The sequence below is a fragment of the Mchenga conophoros genome, linkage group LG7 (assembly GCF_057382185.1).
Source record: "Mchenga conophoros isolate Kocher_MC1m ecotype Shallow Benthic linkage group LG7, M_conophoros_male_GT1.1, whole genome shotgun sequence".
NCBI classification, from domain to species: Eukaryota; Metazoa; Chordata; class Actinopteri; order Cichliformes; family Cichlidae; genus Mchenga; species Mchenga conophoros.
Genome location: NC_140532.1, coordinates 34,788,931 through 34,809,964, shown reverse-complemented (window position 1 = coordinate 34,809,964; position 21,034 = coordinate 34,788,931). Strand labels below are relative to the sequence as shown.

At 39.6% G+C, this 21,034-nt stretch overlaps 1 protein-coding gene and 1 pseudogene across 1 annotated transcript in view; one reads left to right on the top strand and one right to left on the bottom strand.

The window, feature by feature from the left end:
• The window catches only part of cacna1bb (calcium channel, voltage-dependent, N type, alpha 1B subunit, b), a 220,402-nt gene that overhangs the window by 101,755 nt on the left and 97,613 nt on the right, over nt 1-21,034 (bottom strand). The gene's annotated exons all lie outside the window — the stretch shown is intronic.
• Nucleotides 1,436-2,248, top strand: LOC146570542 (uncharacterized; annotated as a pseudogene).

Below are 21,034 nucleotides of genomic sequence, written 5' to 3'. Positions count from 1 at the left end.
AACGATAGAGATTTTGAGTATATCGCTCTATCGCGATAGCGCATGTTGATGATGTCATCAAGCTGCGCCTGTTTTGGTCGAAAGCATCGCAGCGGCTAAAACCATTATCATCTGCAAATTATGGCGGGCCACAGTCATAGCAAAGAGATGAAGCACTTTTGAAATATGGGGAAAGCCAAAAACTGCGCTTCCTCCACTTCCGTAACATTGATTCATTAATGCTGAATTTTCTCGCAGCTGTTCTATTCCCATGTTGTTGCAGTATATTAATAACTAGCCTCGTTTTGTGGATGAATAATCTCAGTTATTCTCCTGACTGAAGTTTGGCCCGTGTATAGCATCCTGCTATGCGATTGCATTTGTCCCTGACCACCAGAATCCCTCACGTTAACTTTTATCGAGTGGGAAAAAAGTTGGCGTTCATCCTCCAGCTTCACTGTGCTAATGTTATGCTAACATAGCTGTGTCGCTAGCAATCACGTAGCACAACATTATATACCAGGTAGTCCAACTTCAGTAACCCTGCAAACGCCACTGCTGTTTAGTTTTCTGTCTTCATTTATGTTGGAAGTGGTAGCAGAGCTGTACGTTTGAATTAGTTTCAAAAATCTCTCAGTCAGAACATGGTATTTTATGTTTAGGTGGAAACTAGTGAGCTAACTTCCTATTAACTTCTAACTCCGTTAAATTTAATAAATTCTGTTTTCATGGATGTAAAACTTAATTGTTACACCCGATAAAGCAGCAATTCTGATGATTTAATTAAAGATGAAAGAATTTAGACCGTTTTTAACTCTTAGTGTTCGTTTGACTTTATGACCTGAAGCAGACGGAGTTTTGGACCCAGATTACTCCGCAAAGCTCCTCACTACGGCAGCCGTAATGCTCTGACAATCCATCAAGCAGTGTGGCTTACCAAAGTTGTACTAAAATATTTTTTAACAGATTTCTGCACGCCAAAATCGGTTCGAGGTCAGTAAGCACAACCAGAATTCATACATACTCTTGATTTTTGAGAAAATTAAAAGGATTTTAAGTGTGCCTTATAGTGTGGAAAATACGTTATACAGAAGAAAAGAATATATGGTGATATATCTCGTTACCGCACATGCTTCAAATTATATCGCGATATGAATTTTAGGCCATATTGCCCAGCCCTAACTAAGAGTCCATCCAAACCTGAGTAGGTTCACCGTGGCCACCATTATCAGGGCATTCAGACAACACACCAGGTATTGTACTCGATTGCTTTCTTTGTCACAATACAGTTTTACAAACCTGTGAAAGTAGTCTATTGGTTTCAAATCAGTTGTGACTGTATTTTAACACATGTCAATTGACAACACATGTTTCTTTCTTCAGAGTTGAAAGAATGCCACATAGAGGTGGGAGGGTTGCCATATTTACAGCGGCACAAGAAACCCTCATTGTGGATATGGTTCGTGGGAACAACCTCATCAGACTCCGGGAGATCAGAGACAAAGTCATTGCCGATAATGTCAACTTTGAGAGCATTGACGATGTCAGCTTGGCCACAATAGACCGAGTTCTCCGGCGCAAAAAGACGCGGATGAAACAGGTCTATAGGGTTCCCTTTGAGCGCAACTCTGCGACACAAAGACCTACGTTACGAGTATGTGCAAGTAAGTATACATCCATGTTCACAGTACAGTTAGTGGACATACTGTGTTGCTCAGTGGCCTATATTACTTCTGGACAATACTGTGCTACCTGATTGACTGTTGTTCTGAACACCTGTGCACTTTCACATTTTCACAGAGGATATTACAGTTGGACACGATGGCCAGACCTCATGAGTACCTCTTCCTGGATGAGGCTGGCTTCAACCTGCAGAAACGAAGGCAAAGAGGCCGTAACATCATTGGCCAAAGAGCCATCGCTGAGGTCCCTGGCCAACGGGGGGATAATATTACTTTTTGTGCGGCCATGGGTTCGAAGGGGCTTGTCCACCGGCATGCTGTCCTTGGGTCTTACAACACCCAACGTCTCCTCACCTTCCTAGAGGAGCTAAAACACATCCTCCTGGACCACCACCAACACCATCCTGGGCCCGCACATCACATTTATGTGATCATTTGGGCAATGTCTGCTTCCACAGAACAAATCAAATCAGAGAGTGGTTCACCACCAACAGTGACCACTTTTTAAACGTCTGTCTGCTACCCTACTCCCCTTTCCTGAACCCTATAGAGGAGTTCTTCTCATCATGGAGATGGAAGGTGTATGACAGACAGCCATACACAAGAGAGAACCTCCTAAGGGCAATGGAGCTGGCCTGTGTTGACATCCCAGCGGAGGCCTTCCAAGGATGGATTCGCCATTCCAGGGTGTTTTTCCCGCGGTGCCTGGCGAGAGACAATATAGCCTGCGATGTGGATGAGATGATGTGGCTCGATGCAGCTCAGCGACATGATGCCGCACAGTGATTGTGGTGTGTGTGTGGTGTGAATAACGTAAATAAAAAATCTTCACACCCTGATCATGTTTTCAAGAGTACTGTTGTGTGCAATAGATTCTGTTTTTGCATTGAGTTGTGTTACAGTAGTGTACGTACATGCAGGATTTTCTATGGATTTATACTCTTCATATGAAACTCACAAATCTAAATGCCTAATCCCCCACAGAGATCTACGACGATTCGTTACTGTATAGTTTCTAAAAATATGCATTGGCAGTTATGAAAAGAACCTTCTCACAAATTGAGCATTGTGTTTTCAATTCTTTTGCTGTAGTGTGTAATGATGTGTATAGTGTTTACATTTTGTTGTGTTTATGTAGCTTTAGAAAAGGGTGTTGTATTTAGACATTGGGGAACATGGTGGAAACGTTTGTGAAATGTGTTTTAGCATTTGAGAAAAACTGTAAGGTATTGGTTTTGGATTTGCGAAGTTAATATTTACGGTTCGGTTCAGTTTCAAGACACGCAACACAAAAACCAGATCAAAAGATTATTATGATGAATGAGAAGGAAATACTGAATCATCAGGTAGCTAAAATATGATTCCTACTGAATTATAATGTTGCCTCATGTAAGCTGTAAGGCTTTTTCTCCCCCATTTTCTGAGGCTTACAGGGTTCCAATACATCAGCTATGTGTAGTTGGATGTTTTATTACACTGGTTATGTCCCAAAATGACACTGTACTTCACAGTGACTGAGCTACAATGGGGATAATAGTCATGTTACTTTCCCCAAAGGCGATTCTGGGAGTCAGCACCCACACAGCGGCCTGTTAGCTCGGGACAGACCTGCCGACTGATGGGCTCTGTTGAGGCCGGTGACTTTTTGCAGACGTCAGTGTCGCGGCGCTGCCACATACTGGCTGTAATTGTGATGGGAGGTTCGGGGCGGCTGAATCAGCAGGCAGGAGATGTATATTATGCACCCGAGAATGTGAGAAGAACGCACACAAATGTACAGAAGCACACCCTCTGTCTCGGCTGTCAGAGAAGCAGCCGCCCACACACCAGGATAAATGGCTGAGGGAAGCTTCGCTGCTTTGCACGGCATCGTATCTTTTACAGCATTTCCAGCATTTCATCACCGTCTCATCATCTTATCACTCAATCTTCATGTCTTTCTCTGCATCTCTTTTCCCTCCACCTTTAGTTAAATTCTCTCGGTATAAACCTTACAAGATTTTCCTTTCATGTTTTCTCTTCCACTCAAATCAGTTGAGTTCAGTGAAGCATGAAGTAATAGGTTTCAGAAATTACCTCCTTTTTTTTTTAACCTAACCAGCCAAATATTGCAAGTAAAAGAAGGTTCAAACATTTAGAGGTCATCTTGACTGGCAATCTTTAAACTCAGCCTTCATTTTGATGTATTGCTCACCTGTAGTAGTATATTGCAGGCTTGTGATACATAATATGATGCACTGAGGTCAGTTTTATTACCGTGGCAGTTACAGAGTGTCTTCTAAATGTCTTCTAAAAACTCTGATTACAGTTACGACTAGGGCTGTTCGATATAACGATATATATCGGATGACAATATAAAAACATCTATGGTTTCATTTTACGCTATTGTTTGTTTCGTGGTGTCGCAAAATAAACTGTTTACGGCAATATTTTTTCATCGTTTTGATGGTCACTGTTGTGGCTATATTAATTTCTTAAAGTTCTCTCTTTCTCGTATATTTTATATAACCACACTACGGACGGACAAGCGCCTGTTTTTATGCGTTGTGGTTAGCAACAACGACGGTAACAGCATCGCGTGTCCGCTTGTTTATGTTCCACATAAACGTTTCACAATAAAGCTCAAGATCCTGTTGAGACTTTTCAAAATAAACTGAAATTACGGATGAGAAGTAAAAAAGAGCCGCCAGGTGCTAAAAAATAAACCTTAGACTCAAACGTTAGAACAGGCTTTTCCCCGCAGCACGCCGTGTAATAAATACTCACAAAGAAAACGGCGGCCGTTACAACTTATGTCTAAAAATGTATAGTTTCATGCATCTGTTAAAACACTCGACTCCAGCTACATGACACGCAGCTGGAAACACTTCCTGCAAGTCGAGCTGCCTGAAGTTTAAAGAATTTACAGAAAATGTTACATTTTTGTGATTTATATTGTTATCGGGACGATAGAATTCTTATATTGGATATGAGATTTTGGTCATATCGCACAGCCCTAGTTACAACTCAAAAAACTCTAAACTGCCACAGACTCTCTTTTCATCACTTTACCAAAAAGTTGTGTTTTATAATTCAATCTGGTAGGTGTAAAATTGTGAACTTGGCGTAAATTCTTTGCAAATTGAATGTGTGGCTCATTGGTAATACTGGATTAGTCTGGGCTTGGATCATTAATGACTGCCTCCAGTCAACAGGGTACCAGTAGAAACTGTTGTACTGTTGGCCAAAGACAAAGGAAGAGAAGAGGGGGATGGCACGTTTGGAGACAGTGAGAGAGAAGAAAAGGCAGGGGTTAAATTGGGCAAAAGATGTTAAAGATCTGACGTGGGAACTTCAAAAGAAGATTATAATAGATGTGCAAATGTAGACTAATGTGACTGAGTGAAACTAAACATATGAAATATTTGTGATGATTCCAGAGAAGTCTGAGGTTTATGGTCACCACATTGGTTGTTTCATTTTTCATTACCCAACAGTGCTGTCACTGCATCCCCATCATGTTTTTTTACTGGAGCTTCCGCTGGGCTGGACTTGCTGCAGTTTTCAGAAAAAAACAAAAACAAATAACACGTGAACATGGACTAGTGTGGGTGTCATAGATAAAACACAAGATGGAAATGGCTTCTACATCTTAAAAGTGGTAGCAATGTAGAAATACCCTAAATCTCCATTCTATTTAGTGGTCACCAGAAGGCGACTTCACTGGTTAAAAAAAAAAACAAAACGACTTCTGGTTGTATAAAATCCCTTGGCTCCCTTGCTCTGTCTCTTCAGTAAAAACTTTCCTAATTAATTTTTTGGGTCAATCACTAGCTTTTGGCCATACTAAATAAAACATGAATTTCAGTTTACAAATGACCAGAGTCAGAAAGGCGGACAAGCCAGAGTATGCTCATTATTGTTAGCCAGGGAGGATGCAGCGTCCCTTGGTCCAAAGTGCTCAAAATAGTCTTTGTGTTGAATCCCATTGTAGTTGTGGGCACATTTTGTCATGATGACAAAGACATAAAAACATCCGGTATGTACAGACAGATAGACAGCCAAGGTAAAATCAATACCGCTGCTAAAGGAAAGAAAAGACCTGTTAAAGCCCCTGGGCATCCTAGAAAGACATCCATCACATCAGTTTATCCTTTATCACTTCTGGATGGAGGGTGTGATCCACTCACTATTCTATATATCAACAAGCAGCCTCTGGCACTGTGAGGCACATCTGTGCTTCCATCTATATTGAAGGCAAGATTTGCTAAGCGGGGCAAATTAGAGGGAAAAATGTAAAGTTCTGCTGGCACACACTCAGCCACTCCATTCAAGTAATTGCCAATGGAACCTATGAACACCAGTGCCTCAAACAAGCAGACCTGGTGAGGGTGTAAGTAATCCATTAAGAACAGCTTGATGCTTGTAGTCTGACAAAAATAAGTGTCAGTGGGTTTTAGGCATGGACTGGAAAAACCTGGGAAAATCAGACTTAAAGGGAAGAACAGATGTGCTGATAGAGGGGTGAAATCATGAGTCAGACACTGAGGCAACTTGATGGGGTGAGGAGGTGGGGGCAGCAGTCACTAGATGACCACCAACAGTTTAGATAAAAGACAAGAGCTGTGGAATATGTCTAATACAGAAAATAATTATCAGATGCAGAGAGATCCTGTGTTGTTTTTATAAGCTAGCAAGCAAGCAATTTATTTATATAGCAATTTCAGACAAATCCCAGCTGAAAATAAAGTGCTGTACATTTGACATTACAAAAAAACAAAAAACAAAGAAAAACACATACATTAAAAAATAAATAAATAATAATAATTCAACTTAAATTAAAACAAAAAAATTCCAGGTCAAACTGCATCATATGCTAAGGAATAAAAATGGATTTTAAGATGTGTTTTAAAAATGGACAATGAAGGGGCCTCTCTAATGTGCAGGGGCAGGTTATTCCAGAGGTTAAGAGCAACAATAGAGACCTGGGTACCTCCAGGATAAAGTAAATAAAATTATAAAAACTCGACTTGACAGTAGCCCTAATTTTTGTGTCCAATTTAAAATCACTGTCCATCTTAAAACCCATGTTAGTAACAACAAGTACACTACAAGTACAAAAGTAACAATACTCTGCCAGGGGTCGCAAATCAGGGGTCCGCTAGGACCAAACCCAATCACCTCAGTTTTCCTTGATTTACATTTTCAAAAGTTTAGGGCCATCCAAGTTTTAATATCTTCTAAACATGCCAGAAACGGGTTAATAGAGAAGGCATCCTTCAGATCCAGAGGCAGATAAATCCGCAGTCGTCGGCACAACAGTGGAAGGATATTCCAGGCCTTCCAAGGATGGTTCCGAATGAAAAAAGCAGAGGCCCTAGAACTGAGCCCTGCGGGACCCCACACTGAAGAACAGTGAAAAGGGACCCTAAAAAGTTAACACTAAAAGTTCTGTCAGAAAGATAAGACTTAAACCAATTCAAAGCAGTAGCACGAATGCCTGCAAGATGGTGTTAATGAGACAGCAAAATGTTGTAGTCTATAGTGTCAAAAGCAAGGAGTCAAGTCAAGAACAACATGATTACCAGAATCACAGGTAGGAAAGATATCATTAAAAACCTTTAAGAGTGCTGACTCAGTACTATGGAGGTTTTTAAAACCTGATTGGAAGACCTCTAGGGTACCATTCTCACTTTAAAAAAATCAATCAATTGGGAATATACTATTTTCTTCAGGATTTTAAACAGAAAAGGCATCTTGGAGATTGGCCTGTCTTTCTTAAGCAGGGTTTGTACTACTGCATTCTTAAAATTAGCAGGGTCTACATCAGATATTAAACTGCTGTTTATAATAGTAAGAAAATTGTGCCCTATGTCTGGCAAAATATCTTTAAAACCTTAAGGATAGACAGGATCATTTGAGAACTGGAGGGCCTCAGATGGCCAACCACATCCTCGAAATAACAAAGAGTCACAGGCTCAAACTGGTCAAAAACAGCAGAGCAAGGGATTAAGATAGAGGGTCAGACTCAGGGGCAGAGATGAGAGCCCGCGTAGTTGCAACCAGTTATAAGAGGCCTTCAAACAGCCACTTTGTGGAGCATTTCAAACTAAGTCAATAGTGTTAAATAGCACACGTGGATCATGATTGTTGGAGGAGATGATCTTGGAGAAGTATTCCCTTTTAGCCTCTTTGACAATATCCTGATAGAGACTCCAGCAGTCCTTTAAGATTTGAAGAGACACCTGCAATTTGTCCCTATACCATTTGCATTCAGCTCTACAACAGTCCCTCCTCAAAGCCTGAGTGGTGTCATTAAACCAAGGCTCAGTTTTAGCCTTGGGCTGCCTGGTTTTAAATGTACCACAGAGTCCAGGATAGTTTGGCAGGAAGATTCAAACCAGGAACTGAGGTCCTCTGTGCCCAAGGGAGTGAGATCAGCGGGGACAGACAGCTGGCTAAAGGCAGAGGAGAACTGGGCAGCAGTGGAAGGGTTAATGATCCGACAGTGGCAAACAATAGCGCTGGTTTGAACGGCAGTGTGTGAAAACACAGCATCAAATAATACAGGCATATGGTCAGAGAATAAGTCAGAGATTTCCACGTTAGACACAGCCAAGCTGTGCGACAAGACCAGGTTTAGTGTCTGTCCATGTTCATGTGTGAGACCAGGTACAGATTGGGCCTGTCACGGTTCTGGATCATTCTGACCCAGCTTCTTCAGTTCTTTATATTTTGGTATGTTTCTATAGTGTTGATTATTATTCTAGATTAAGTGCAGCGTCTTCTGCTTCCTCGTAAGTTGTTTCTGGTTTCCTGTTTTACTTTGGAGGTTCGTGTCTGGTGTCAGTGTGTTCGGTTTACTATTCCCCTGTCTCGTCAGCTGTGATTTCTCCCAGGTGTGTTCCCCTCCTGTGCCTCATCCCTTGATTACTGCCGTATGTATATTAGCCCTGTGTTACCTTTGTTCTCTGTCGCATCGTTAATGTCTATTCACCTTCATTCTGTACTCTGTTTTCCGTCCGTGTGTATCTGCCTGTTAGTTTGTATTTTCCCAGTTTAGTTGGTCCGCTGTTTACCGGCAACCTGCTAATAAAGCGGTTACTTTGAGTTCTACTTTGCCTCACTGAAACCTGCATTTTGGGTCCTTCTCTCCTTGCCTGCCGGTACCAGAGGTTTGTCAGGACAGCAGACATGTACATTAAAATCTCCCACAATAAGAATGTGATCGTATTTAGGCATAATCCCAGCTAGAAATTCTGAAAAGTTCTTATTGCATTTTGGGACGGGACAAATAACAGTAAACAGCACTGAGTTAGAGCGATTGACTTCGAAAATAATTCAATAATTCAAGTGAATGAAAATAATCTGACACACAGCTATCTGTTAGGAACAAAAGGGACATTCCTTGATACCTGCAATATTTGGATATTAATCTAGCTCTTCACATTTGCTTTTGTGCTCCCTGCAGTTTTCATGTGGCAAATCACTTGCAGAAATGTGAAGGTAAACTTAAAACACTAAACACCTTGCTGTTCAATCTAAAAAAAAATCTTCACAGCCATCCGCAGCATATACGCATCTTGTGATGAATTATTCTCTCCATTACTCTGACAATACAAAAAAAATAATATTATAAACATAAAATATACAAAATTAGACTTGGGTTAGAGACGATAACATCCAGGGAAGGCTCAAGCTTTCATCCTGCTGTCTTTCCATGGAGATTTTCTGTTGTTATACAAGTAAACACAAGCAGAGAAAATTCTCTCCCTTTTACAGAAAGGTCTCTCTTTTGGGCGGGACATACTGCAGACCCGTCAAGCACAAAAGTGATAAAAATTATTTTTGTATGCATAATGACGCAACTGGAAGTAAACTGCCAAACCTTAGTGAAAAATCTTACTAGACTCCATTAAATACTTTCCTCCTCTAAATATTGGATTACAAAAGGGGAATATCTACAAATACAAATGCAATAATTCCTGGAGCAAGAACAACTGTTCACACTTTTATACTTTTGAAAGCAGTTTCTTTTAATAATAAAACATATTTTGCACTTCCATTTTATTTTTTTTTAATACCACTTAGCTTATGTTTATGCATGATTTGGCATGGGGCGGCTGTGGCCCAAATTGAGATGTGAAAGGCAGAATAAATACCCCTACAGCAGGGATGTCAAACTCATTTTACATAGTGGGCCACATACTGCCCACTTTGATCTCAAATGGGTCAGACAAGTGAAACTACATGATAAATGTGTAGAATTATATATAGTGGAAAAACAGGAACTTTTCTGTTATTTTGTTGTTAATCCACTGGTGAATCTAAATGTGCTAAAAATGCAAATGCTTGTTTCTCTGTCTCACCCTGTGACAGACTGGTGATCTGTTCCGAGTCTACTAAGCCTCACAACCCAATAATCTAGAATAGCCTCAAGCTCCCTTGCAACTATGAATTGTAGAAAGAAGAAGTGGGAGAAGTGGGGATGGATGGATGGATTGATGGGTGGATGGATAGGCCTTATGTTTCACACCCCTTCCCTACAGCATCATAACTTAAAGGCTTTTTTGCAAGTAAACTTTATGAATTTTTGTACACTAACCTCACCAAATCCTAAAAAGCATGAAGTTGCAATTATCACAGGGATGCTATTGTGTTAAAATTTAGCTTTCACTGTAAGAATTTATTACACATGTGTATGTGACACATGATTAGTTCACTAAGTGTAGTCTTTGGGGAGCTAAGCAATGAGATTAAACCACATTGCATGCACAGCATGAGAGCTAATACAGGGCATATGGCAACCAAGGCCAGTGGCTATATTAATTTAGTTCATTACAAAACTACTGATGCAGTATTTGGCCTTAAGCGAGCTCCTTCTAATGGGAACATATGTTGTTTAAGTGTGATGTTGAAAAAAAAGTAGTCTAAGATTTAATTAGTGTAAGGTGTATTTATTCATGGGAAAAAGAACTAAATCCAAAACATTAATACATACTGATGGACAAGACTAAGGATATATTTTAGTCCCAAAAGACGGAACTATGTAACTCCACTATAGTTGAGTTAACTTCAGTTAAACATTAGACTGCAAAGAAGAAAAGAGAGAAAGGTAAGTTAAAGTTATGCTCCAAGGTAATATCAGCACTTACTCTTTGAGATAAGTTTGTAATTTGGGCCCAAAAGCAAGATTTAGATGTTGACAGGCTTAAGCAAAAATAAACAGATTTGATTTTTTTATTATTATTTTTTTTTTACTGGGCATAGGAAGAACAGGAACTTAGAAACGTATCTCTAAGGCATAAGGAAACATATGGGGAATAAATCCTGGAGAGGGTCCGGAGAACAGACTGGCTAATAAGTGTGAAAACAGAAACAGAAAAGAGTGATAAAGGATGAGGAAAACAGGACTATAAGAAAAAAGGAAACTAACAAGTATATGACATCAGGGATTGAAGATGGCCAAAGTGATTTGGCGACAGCTAATTTCCTCACGGATGCATTAAATTAATATTATCATTACTCTGAGATTCATAATAAATTAAATCTGCCAAGCCACAGTTTCATTCCACACCTCCACATATAACCAAAGCACAGACTTCTGCTCCCTTTGAAGTTAATAAACACTGATTTATCATCATCATCATCATCATCATCATCGTGAAAACAGTATAAGTGACCGCATCAGTAGAGATGCTTGTTTATGTCATCTAATTAGTTGTTTTGTTAGTGAAAAATGTGGTAGTGAGTGAGGATGGCATGGTAAAGATTGCAGGAGTAACAGGTGAAATATTGTACAAAGGGGAAAAACTTATGGTTAAACCTTTATAGTAGGATTATATAAGTTTACTTAAAAAATTAAAGAGCTGGTAAATATCACAACTTCTCGCTGTGCAATTAGGTTAACTAACTGAAGTTGGCTAAAGAAAATCAGTGTTGTACATCAATGTGTAAATGTTTCTTCATACTGCAAGTGAAAAATAAACTTTGTTTGTTTCTCAGCCACCCATGTGTTTGTAGTTATAAAGGGTGGACTGTGCTAGCATAGTGGGTAGATATTGATCTATTAGCGTCACAGGCGATGCCACGACTGGACTTTGGACTCAATCGCCCAACCCTACTAACAAGACAGTGTGTGGGGGAAACACAATGACAGGAAGTAAAACAGGAAAAAGCAAACAAGGAAAGAAATTAGGAAAAATAAAACAGGATGTGTCTAACCAAGGCTCAATAAGCCCACATAGGAAGAGAAGGAAACACATGAAACACTGTGAAAAGGTAAACACTAGGAGACAAGGGCAGATCTAACAAAATAAAAAACACGACAAAGCACTATTGATGATGACAAACTGATGAGAAACAGTGCTAGAAATCTCAGCATCAGCATGGACTCGGACCTAAATTTTAAGCACCAGTTTACATAACCTGAATAGTACAACGCCTAAATAACACGTCAGACCCTTTGTTTGAGCAGAAGAAGTAAATGATTCAGAGATAAAATTAAACCCAGAGAAGCAGCAAAAAAACAAAAAAAAAAAACCCTTCAATCTGCTATCTGCAAGCAATTCTCAGTTCTTTGAAATCAAAGCTTTTAACTTTTTTGTTTGTAAGTTCATTTGGGAGTATTCCATCATAACTTCCATTGAAGTGTAGCTGGAGTGTATTTTTCCATTTCTGGAAGTCTTCACTTATTTTATCTCCTATCTCCAAATTTAGCTTACTCCCTTTTTTGTTGCTTGTTCTGTCTTAAATTACTTTGAATTGCCTCGTTGTAGAAAGGTGCCAAAGGAGTAAACATTCAGTTTGTTGATATCTAAAAACAACCTTTGGCTTGTGGCAATGGTTTATTTTCACCAAGTCTCAGGTTTTTATATGAGTTCACTTGATATCGTTATCCCACCTCTGTCATTCCCGTGAGTCATCGCGGGCTTACTGCTCTGAATGATCAGTGAGGAAAAAGCAAAAACTCCAACAAAACTTGGAGTCATGCATCATGCAGTTGTGGGGTGACAGTGTACTCCCACTCTCAGCTCACAGAACTGCCACCTCACACACACACACAAAGCTTGGTGAAATGAAGTCAGCCTCTCTGAATCAATCCAGCAGCTAATTTACAGCCTTGAAACATTTACAACTAGCTGCAGTGAATGTGCTCAACAGCTCTCGCGGCACAGAGGATATAAGATCTTTAGAGAGGTGCATGAAGAAGAAGAACATGTCAAAACAGGTTTCTGTTTGTTTCTGACATATTGGATTTGAATATCTGGTCATCTCTTTCACTTAAGAGGCCGTATTTTTTTTTTTTTTTTTGGGACTTGTAAAATAATTCCCGCAGGCTAACTTCTAGTTAATATCTACAGCAGAGCCTATTCTTTTAAATTTCCCGCAAAAGTTTTACATTTTTAATTAAGTCCATGCACTTACATATTCAACCTAGCAATGGAGGAGACACCCCCCGCAGGAGAGATTCATAGATTTTATTTTGAGGTTGGCCTAAACTATGAAGACATTAAGTCAGTGCTTTGCAGTACACAGTTTTTATATGAGTGAGAGACATCAGGATAGAGTTCTTAGCGAAAGGCGACACACTCATCACAAGGTACGTATGACTTTTTCAGTCTCTCACATCATTGTGGAGGAATTTTGGCCTGCTCTTCTTTACAGTATTGCTTTAATTCGTTGAGGTTTGTGGGCATTTGTTTACACACAGCTCTTAAGGTCCCACCACAGGATTTCAATTGGGTTGAGGTCTGTACTTTGACTGGGCTATTGCAACTCCTTGATTCTTTTCTTTTTCAGCTATTCTGTTGTAAATCTGCTGCTATACTTGGATCACTGTCCTGTTGCATTTTACAATATCAGCAGAGCTTTCGCTGACAGACAGATGGCCTGACTTTTGTCTCGAGAATACTTTGGGAACACCTTGCAGTCACTGGGTCGACCATGAACTACATGTATAACAAAATCTTGTGGTTTGTTCAGGTGCAACTTTGCAAACCTAGGCCACGCCATATTTTATTTAGAGAACAGGCTTTCTCCGGGCAAGCATTTGCAACATGCCATAGTCAGACATATTCACTCTTTTCCTATTTTTGCTGTCATGGACTTTAAAAAGTAACATTTAACAGGTTATCTGAGACCCGTAGAGCATGAGATGATTTTGATTTTTTTTTGCTATTTCTCCGAGTATTATGCAGCTTGACCTTGGGGTGAATTTATTGGCACATCCCTTATGTATTTTTTACTTGTGAATAATCTTTCTCACTATGCTGACTGACCAAGGACTCAGTGGACTTGCACTCATAAACATCTATTTTCCAGAGTTTGACAACAGAGAGATTGGTAGGAAAGAAATATGACGTGATTTTCTCGTATGGAGCTTGATTTGGTCTCGATGTTGCACTTGTGTTTTTTTTTTTTCATGATATTGATGTCGCTAAATTCAGGAGTCATGTTTAAATGCAGATTTCTCAGGGTTAAATATTACTTTTGGTTGTATGTTGGTCTGGTTGGATAATCAGAAGCTTTTTTGATGGTGTTAAGTTAATATTTCTCTTTCTTGGTAGCTGTGTTGTAGTAAAGGGATGGTGAACATACATAACATAAATTTAGCTTCAATTGTCCCGTGAATTTTAAGGATTCATACAAAGACAACTGAATCACACACATCTTGTTGCTTTGTCCTCTATTTTTACAAGAAGTTGAAAGCACAAGATGTCACCATGTTGAGGTCAAGGTGCACCTGCCTGTGTTGCTCACAGAGCTCTAACGAATGTATTGCGAAATTTGCCTGCAAGCTCATGTGTCTCACAAACAATAAAATTAATCTCAGATACCAAAAAAGGCAAGAGTTTAATCAGAGCCAGAAGTCAGTGCTATAGAAAGATCTACAGATATACCAAAAGCATTGTTAAGTTATGACTGGTGCAAACTAATACGAGTCACAAAAGCAAAGAAAACATGTGATGTAATGTAATTATGGATCAGAGTTTTTCAGTGTAAACTCTGAACATGACAGAGTAGAGGTAATTAGGGTTGCCACTAAATTGATGGCAGCCGTTGGGTCACCAGGAGAGACGCAGGAAATGTAATAAAATCACGAGCCATGAAATGAAGATTGCCACATTATCAGCGTTGAGAAACCACCCACACATCCTGCTGCTGCTAAAACACTGTCACTTCCCCACTGACTGGCCTAGAGCTAAAGCAGTATTCAAAGTGTGAATAAATGCAATACTCTGCTGTCTTTTGGAGATCGATGTTGTGGATTTACTGCTAAAAGAAAATGTCAATAGGGGCAAGGTCAAGATGGCAATATGGACATGCATGTTGAAAACTGTGAAAAGGCTTCCTGTTTCCAGTTATTGATTGATTTTTTTATCTGCTTTAATGTATTATTTTGTACAGTAACATAAAAACGTAGGATGTTTATTTTGTAAATTGTGGTCCTTTATGATCAAAGCAAGTTTTTCTTCAGGGTGGGCCTACTTGTGATTGATGGATTATCCACAAACTATCAAATTTTGGTGCATTCCTCTTGCTGTGTGGGGAGTCCTTTACCCATCCGGCACTCCATTTACACTCAGTTTGTGACCCTCATCAACCATAGTCATGCAATCTGAGGACTAAGACACTTTTCTCAACACACAACCTGATACTGAACACTGCAAAAACACAATGTCAGTGTAGATTTCAATATGTGCAGCACAGACTCACTCCCAGTTTTCATTAACAGACACTGACTGGAAAGAGTTCACACCTTTAACTTCCTGGGAACCCACATTTCATACAGTGTTCGCTGGTCTTCTAATACCATGGCTCCTGTCAAAGGCACAGCAGCTTATACACTACCTGAGAGCGCTGAGATAAAGCAACCTGAACAAAAAGCTGCTGGTGGCCTTTTACCTTTGCTCGATAGGAAGCCTTCTGGCATACTGCATCACAGTGTGATACATGCACTGTCCTGCGGCAGACAAAAAAAGACTCTGGAAAGGGTCATAAATACAATGAACAACTGTTGCCTTCTTTTCTCCCTGTATAATATCACAAAAACCTGCATCTTTTTCAGAGACACAAATATCAGTGACTGTTCACACCCCAGCACCGATAGTTTTCACCTGTCAACCTCTTGAACATCTTACAGCTCATCCAGAATCTGTGCTACTAGACTTGTGAACAGTTTCTATTCCAACTCAGTCATGCAAAATCAAAATAGCCCATCCAATAATGATCGTATCTGCAAAAAAACCCCAAAAACATTCATGTGGAATTTCCCACTGAAATAATTAGTTTTCATTGTGCAAGAATATTGTGTGTGTGTGTGTGTGTGTGTGTGTGTGTGTGTGTGTGTGTGTGTGTGTTACCTACCCAACACTCACTGTACTTTTTCTGAATTTTTCACACAGTGCAAGGACATTTCTGTTCTAGTTGATTCTATTCTACAACCCCAATTCCAAAAATGTTGAGTTGCTGTGTGAAATGCAAATCTCACAAACATATCTTTTATTCACAATGGGACATAGAAAATGTATCCAATGCTTAAACGGAGAAAATGTACCATTTCAAGAAAAATAGCAGCTTATTTTAAACTTGAAGCCTGGTTTTAATGCAGTGCCTATCTTTACTCTGCCTTTTTATACCCACTCATGTTACCAACCTGTTGCCAGTTAACTTAATTAGTTTCAAAATGTTCCTTCAGTTGTTTCTTTTTAGGACCACTTACTTCTCCAGGCTTTTGTTGCCGAGTAGTGTTGCTGCCATCAAATTAAAAATGAGCTAATATTTTTTCTTAAAAAGGCTACTTTATCTGCAAATCATTCCACCCTGTTTTTATTTATATTTAAAGCATTTGGAAAATTTCCTCAGTTCCTCCGTCAGATCCACCCTTACTTATGATGTCAAAAAAATATAATGGCACTGGAAAAAACGTTCAGCTCAAGGCTTCAAAGCATAGGCCCTAACATCATAGCAGCTACGGCAAAGACACTGTAACATATTTTCAATTCCTTTTCCCTGGACTTGCTTGTAGAAGGACTGGCTATGCCATTATTTCTATACAGTCTAAGGTTGGAATGAAACTTCTAGCTTGCAACTTTTAAACATAGAATAGAATAGAATAGAATTCAACTTTATTGTCATTGCACATGCACAGGTACAGGGCAACGAAATGCAGTTTGCATCCATCCAGAAGTGCTTTAGTGATATAGATATATTACAAAATATATTAAGCATAATATAGATATGTGAGTATATTACAGAAATGGGTCTATGACACCAAGGTTGGTTCATTTCTACCCACTAAAAAGAGAACACACCATGCTTAAAACCATGACCATGACCTTTCCCCATGACCTTTAATCTTGCCTTTTTAAAGCACACCATAGAACCAAGTCTGCCAGAGCTTATCTTTACATTTTTACATGCTGTAGTGTCATTTTCTGGAGCATTTCAAGTTGCTATTCATCAATACAATCATTATATCCTAAATTTTAATAAATGGCAAATGGCCTGTATTTGTATAGCGCTGTACTTAGTCCCTAAGGACCCTAAAGTGCTTTACACTACATTCAGTCATTCACCCATTCACACACACATTCACACACTATGTGTGCAGTACACCCAAAGTAACTGCATAAATTGCAAAAAAGTAAAATAAACTACAAAGAAATTAAAAATTAAAAATCTTTTTTTTAACACATTTTTTCTAATAATGCATGTTATGTAAGTACAACTCCTCTGGTTCTGTCACGGTTCTGGGTCATTTTGACCCAGCATTTTCAGTTTCTTATATTTTGGTATTTTCCTGTATTATGGTTTAAATACACTGGGAATAAGGAGGGGAATGAGACACAGGAGGAGAGCACAGCTGGGAGAAATCAGACATGACGAGACCAAAAGGAAGCAACACTCAATACATTCACCTAGAACACAGACTTTCAAAGTAAAACAGGAAACATGATAGGCACAGACCAGACACTGAACTAAACCTAAGAACAAACTCTTAACCAGAATAACACTGAAACCTAGGATTATAACATTCAAAACAGGATAACTAAAGAATCAGAAAATAAACCATAATACAGAAAAATACCAAAATACAAGAAACTGAAAATGCTGGGTCAAAATGACCCAGAAACGTGAGAGTTGCATATGCAAAGAATATTTAATGGGTACATGCCCTCTCCCATGGGCTTAAAAGGTTAACTACCCCTAATAATTAACTTAGCCAAAGAACGATTCATGGGGATTACAGTGAGAGAGAAAAATGACAGAATGGGCTGTGCAGCTCGGATCTAGTTCCTGGTGCATTTTGGCAACAAGATCTAGAATGATGATCTAAAATATAATCTTAAGGTGAAAATTAAAGTTATTTCAATGTGTTTTAGGTGTTTTTAGGACAGGCATGTTGTGTTTGGGACAAAAGCCACTCACACCTGTGAAACAACAATGTATTGGTAAAAAAAAAAAAAATACTGGAACAAAAAAAATACTGTTAGTATTACAACAAGTCAACTTTTTGGGCGACCGTGGTTCAAGGGGTTGGGAATCTCATCTTGCAGCCTCGCTTCTGTCACTCTGCCCCAGGGCAGCTGTGGCTGCAACTGTGGATTGCCTCCACCAGTGTGTGAACGTGAGAGTGAATGAATAGTGGAATTGTAAAGTGCTTTTAGTGTCTAGAAAAGCACTATATAAATGCAATCGATTATTATTATTTAGTTGTGAGCAAATTATTCAAGGAAAATCTGGAATATTCTGGAGTAATAATTTCTCTCTGGATGGATCTGTATTCAACCATAGTCTGGCCTCCAGCTGAAAAAGACAACTCCGATAGCGTGAGGATATTTTTCTCAAGGGAAAAGCACAGCTCAGCAGCAGCTGGCAACATTCTGATCATTAGCATAAGCTGAAATCTCTCTTCATTTGCCTTCCCCTTTCCCCTGCTTCATGCTTATAACATCAAGAAGGAGTGCTGAGTGAGTTTGGTGACATTCTGCCCCCTACCAAGTTGCCCTCTTGTTTTAATGACTTCACTGCAGATTTCAGCGCATATCAGGTCTTGGATTGGTCTTTCAGACTTCTTTACACCATCAAGAAAAAAGTAGCTGCGTCATTAGTTACAATTAGAGAGTTAGAGGGCCTCTTCAAACGAATGATCATTTTCTGACCTGCAACATCTTAGTTGAGAAAAAGGTTATAAAAAGAAAAGTCATGAAGCTCACAATATTCAAACTGGATTTCCTCACTTAATTGTTAATGCTGCTTGCAGTGCTATTGCCATGCACCTTCATTGTAACCACTCCCTCAAGCTACAGGATAACGTGGAAGACAGCAGTGCTTCATTCCACCATATCAGCTGCTGTGAGACTGCAGGATCCTAGGAAATGGCCTTGTCAGGCGGAGGTTGTGGGGCAAGATAGTAATGAAGGGGAGAGACACTTTGCATGTTCTTTTTTTTTGCACTATTAGAAAAGAAGGTCTGAATGATCCCCTTCTGGGCAGCGGCAGCGCAGTCATCAATCTGCAAGGTGAAATCTGGGTGAGAGAAAGTATGAAATCTACAGAACAAAGCTGCCTGAATGATTCTTCTTACTTTATGATATCAAAAACTTCACCCTTTCCCTTCTTTGCCAAGAATGAATTGATATGGGTTCAGGATATTAATGCCTCCGCTTCCCTGCATTCACACAAGTACACTTACGATGCTATTCTGCTGAATTTGTTTTTGTATCTCCTGTATTTCCTTGTTAACCCTCCCTTGAACTTCCAGCCTCATTCCAACTCATCTGAGCCTTCTCTTGCTCTTCTATCTGGGCGATCGTGGCTCAAGAGTTGGGAGTTTGCCTTGTAATCGGAAGGTTGCCGGTTCGAGCCCCGCCTTGGACAGTCTCGGTCGTTGTGTCCTTGGGCAAGACATTTCACCCGTTGCCTACTGGTGGTGGTCAGAGGGCCCGGTGGCGCCAGTGTCCGGCAGCCTCGCCTCTGTCAGTGCGCCCCAGGGTGGCTGTGGCTACAATGTAGCTTGCCATCACCAGTGTGTGAATGTGTGGATGACTGGATATGTAAAGCGCTTTGGGGTCCTTAGGGACTAGTAAAGCGCTATATAAATACAGGCCATTTACCATTCTAATATGTGTGGATTAGGTGTAATTCATAACGTAATCTACTCCAGGAGAACTTGGGGAAACAGCTCCCCCAGACTCATATACTGTTTAGTCATAGTTGGAATCTCAGAAAAATTCAAGACAGATCTTTTTGAATTATTGTTATTTACCAAAGAGAATAAATTCATTTTCATTTAGATTTCACTAAAGTGAATTTCACATAACTTTAAGTTCAATATATCCCACAAGGGAAGTTTATTATGGAAAAGCTTCTTTTGAAACGAACTACATCTGGTCCTTCACCATGAATGTTTGTAGTTAGAAATGTCAATGACTTCAACTGACTAAGTAAATATATTAGCTATGAGTGAATAAAGCGTTAAGAATTATCTCCCACCATAATTCCTTTGGTTCAACTGCAGCAACAGTACTTTATGAAATCTTTATACATTTTCTTTAGCTCCCAGTGGCCCGATCCTCTTGACTGTTGCTACCACTCGATCGGCTCATTATATTTTATTTATTTAACCTTTATTTAATCACAGAAAAAGCACTCGAGATTTAAAATTATTTTTGCCAGAGTTTTCTGGTCAAGATAGGAGGAAGAAAAATCAAACGTCCCACTTCACACAGCCTGATGGAGGAAGCCAAAGAAAAATTGTTTAGCACTATCCTATTAATCTTTAATATAAGGTCTGATTTGGGTTTTGGGATTTATTAAAACAAGTCAGTGCAATGGATGTATTTTCACTAGGCCATGTTACCAGAGAATGAATGGTTGCCATCTTCACTCCCCTCCTGGCCTGCGCTGTGCTTAATGATTTAGGCCTAACATCTCAACTGATTGCTAAGCCCCAATCATGCAGGCCTAGAGATCATTCAGTGAACGCATAGTAATCACAGGTTGCTAAGAAAAAAAAAACGTTTATTTCACTACTGGTTGGTGAGGAGTTGCAGGAAGTTGCTTGCTGTTAGGTGAAATTGGTCGTACAGAGGCTATTGCATGGGAAATCTGTTGATTTTGTAGTTTGTATGGAAGACAGTGATGTGTCTGCAACTTGTTAACTATTCCCTAAGCTGTTGTGAAACTGCAAAGAGTGCAATGCAGACTGGGTACAAAGTAAAAGTTGAAATACTTTTGGTTTTAGCTGTGATGCACATTTGACTTTGAAGTGAATCGTCTCAGTTTCCAGTTTGTGCCACAGCCCTCAAAGTTACACAGCTGCTTGGAGAGCACTTGGCAGGTGTTTGAAGGGTCTACCATGCAGTTGTATCTTTGTGACTTTTTTG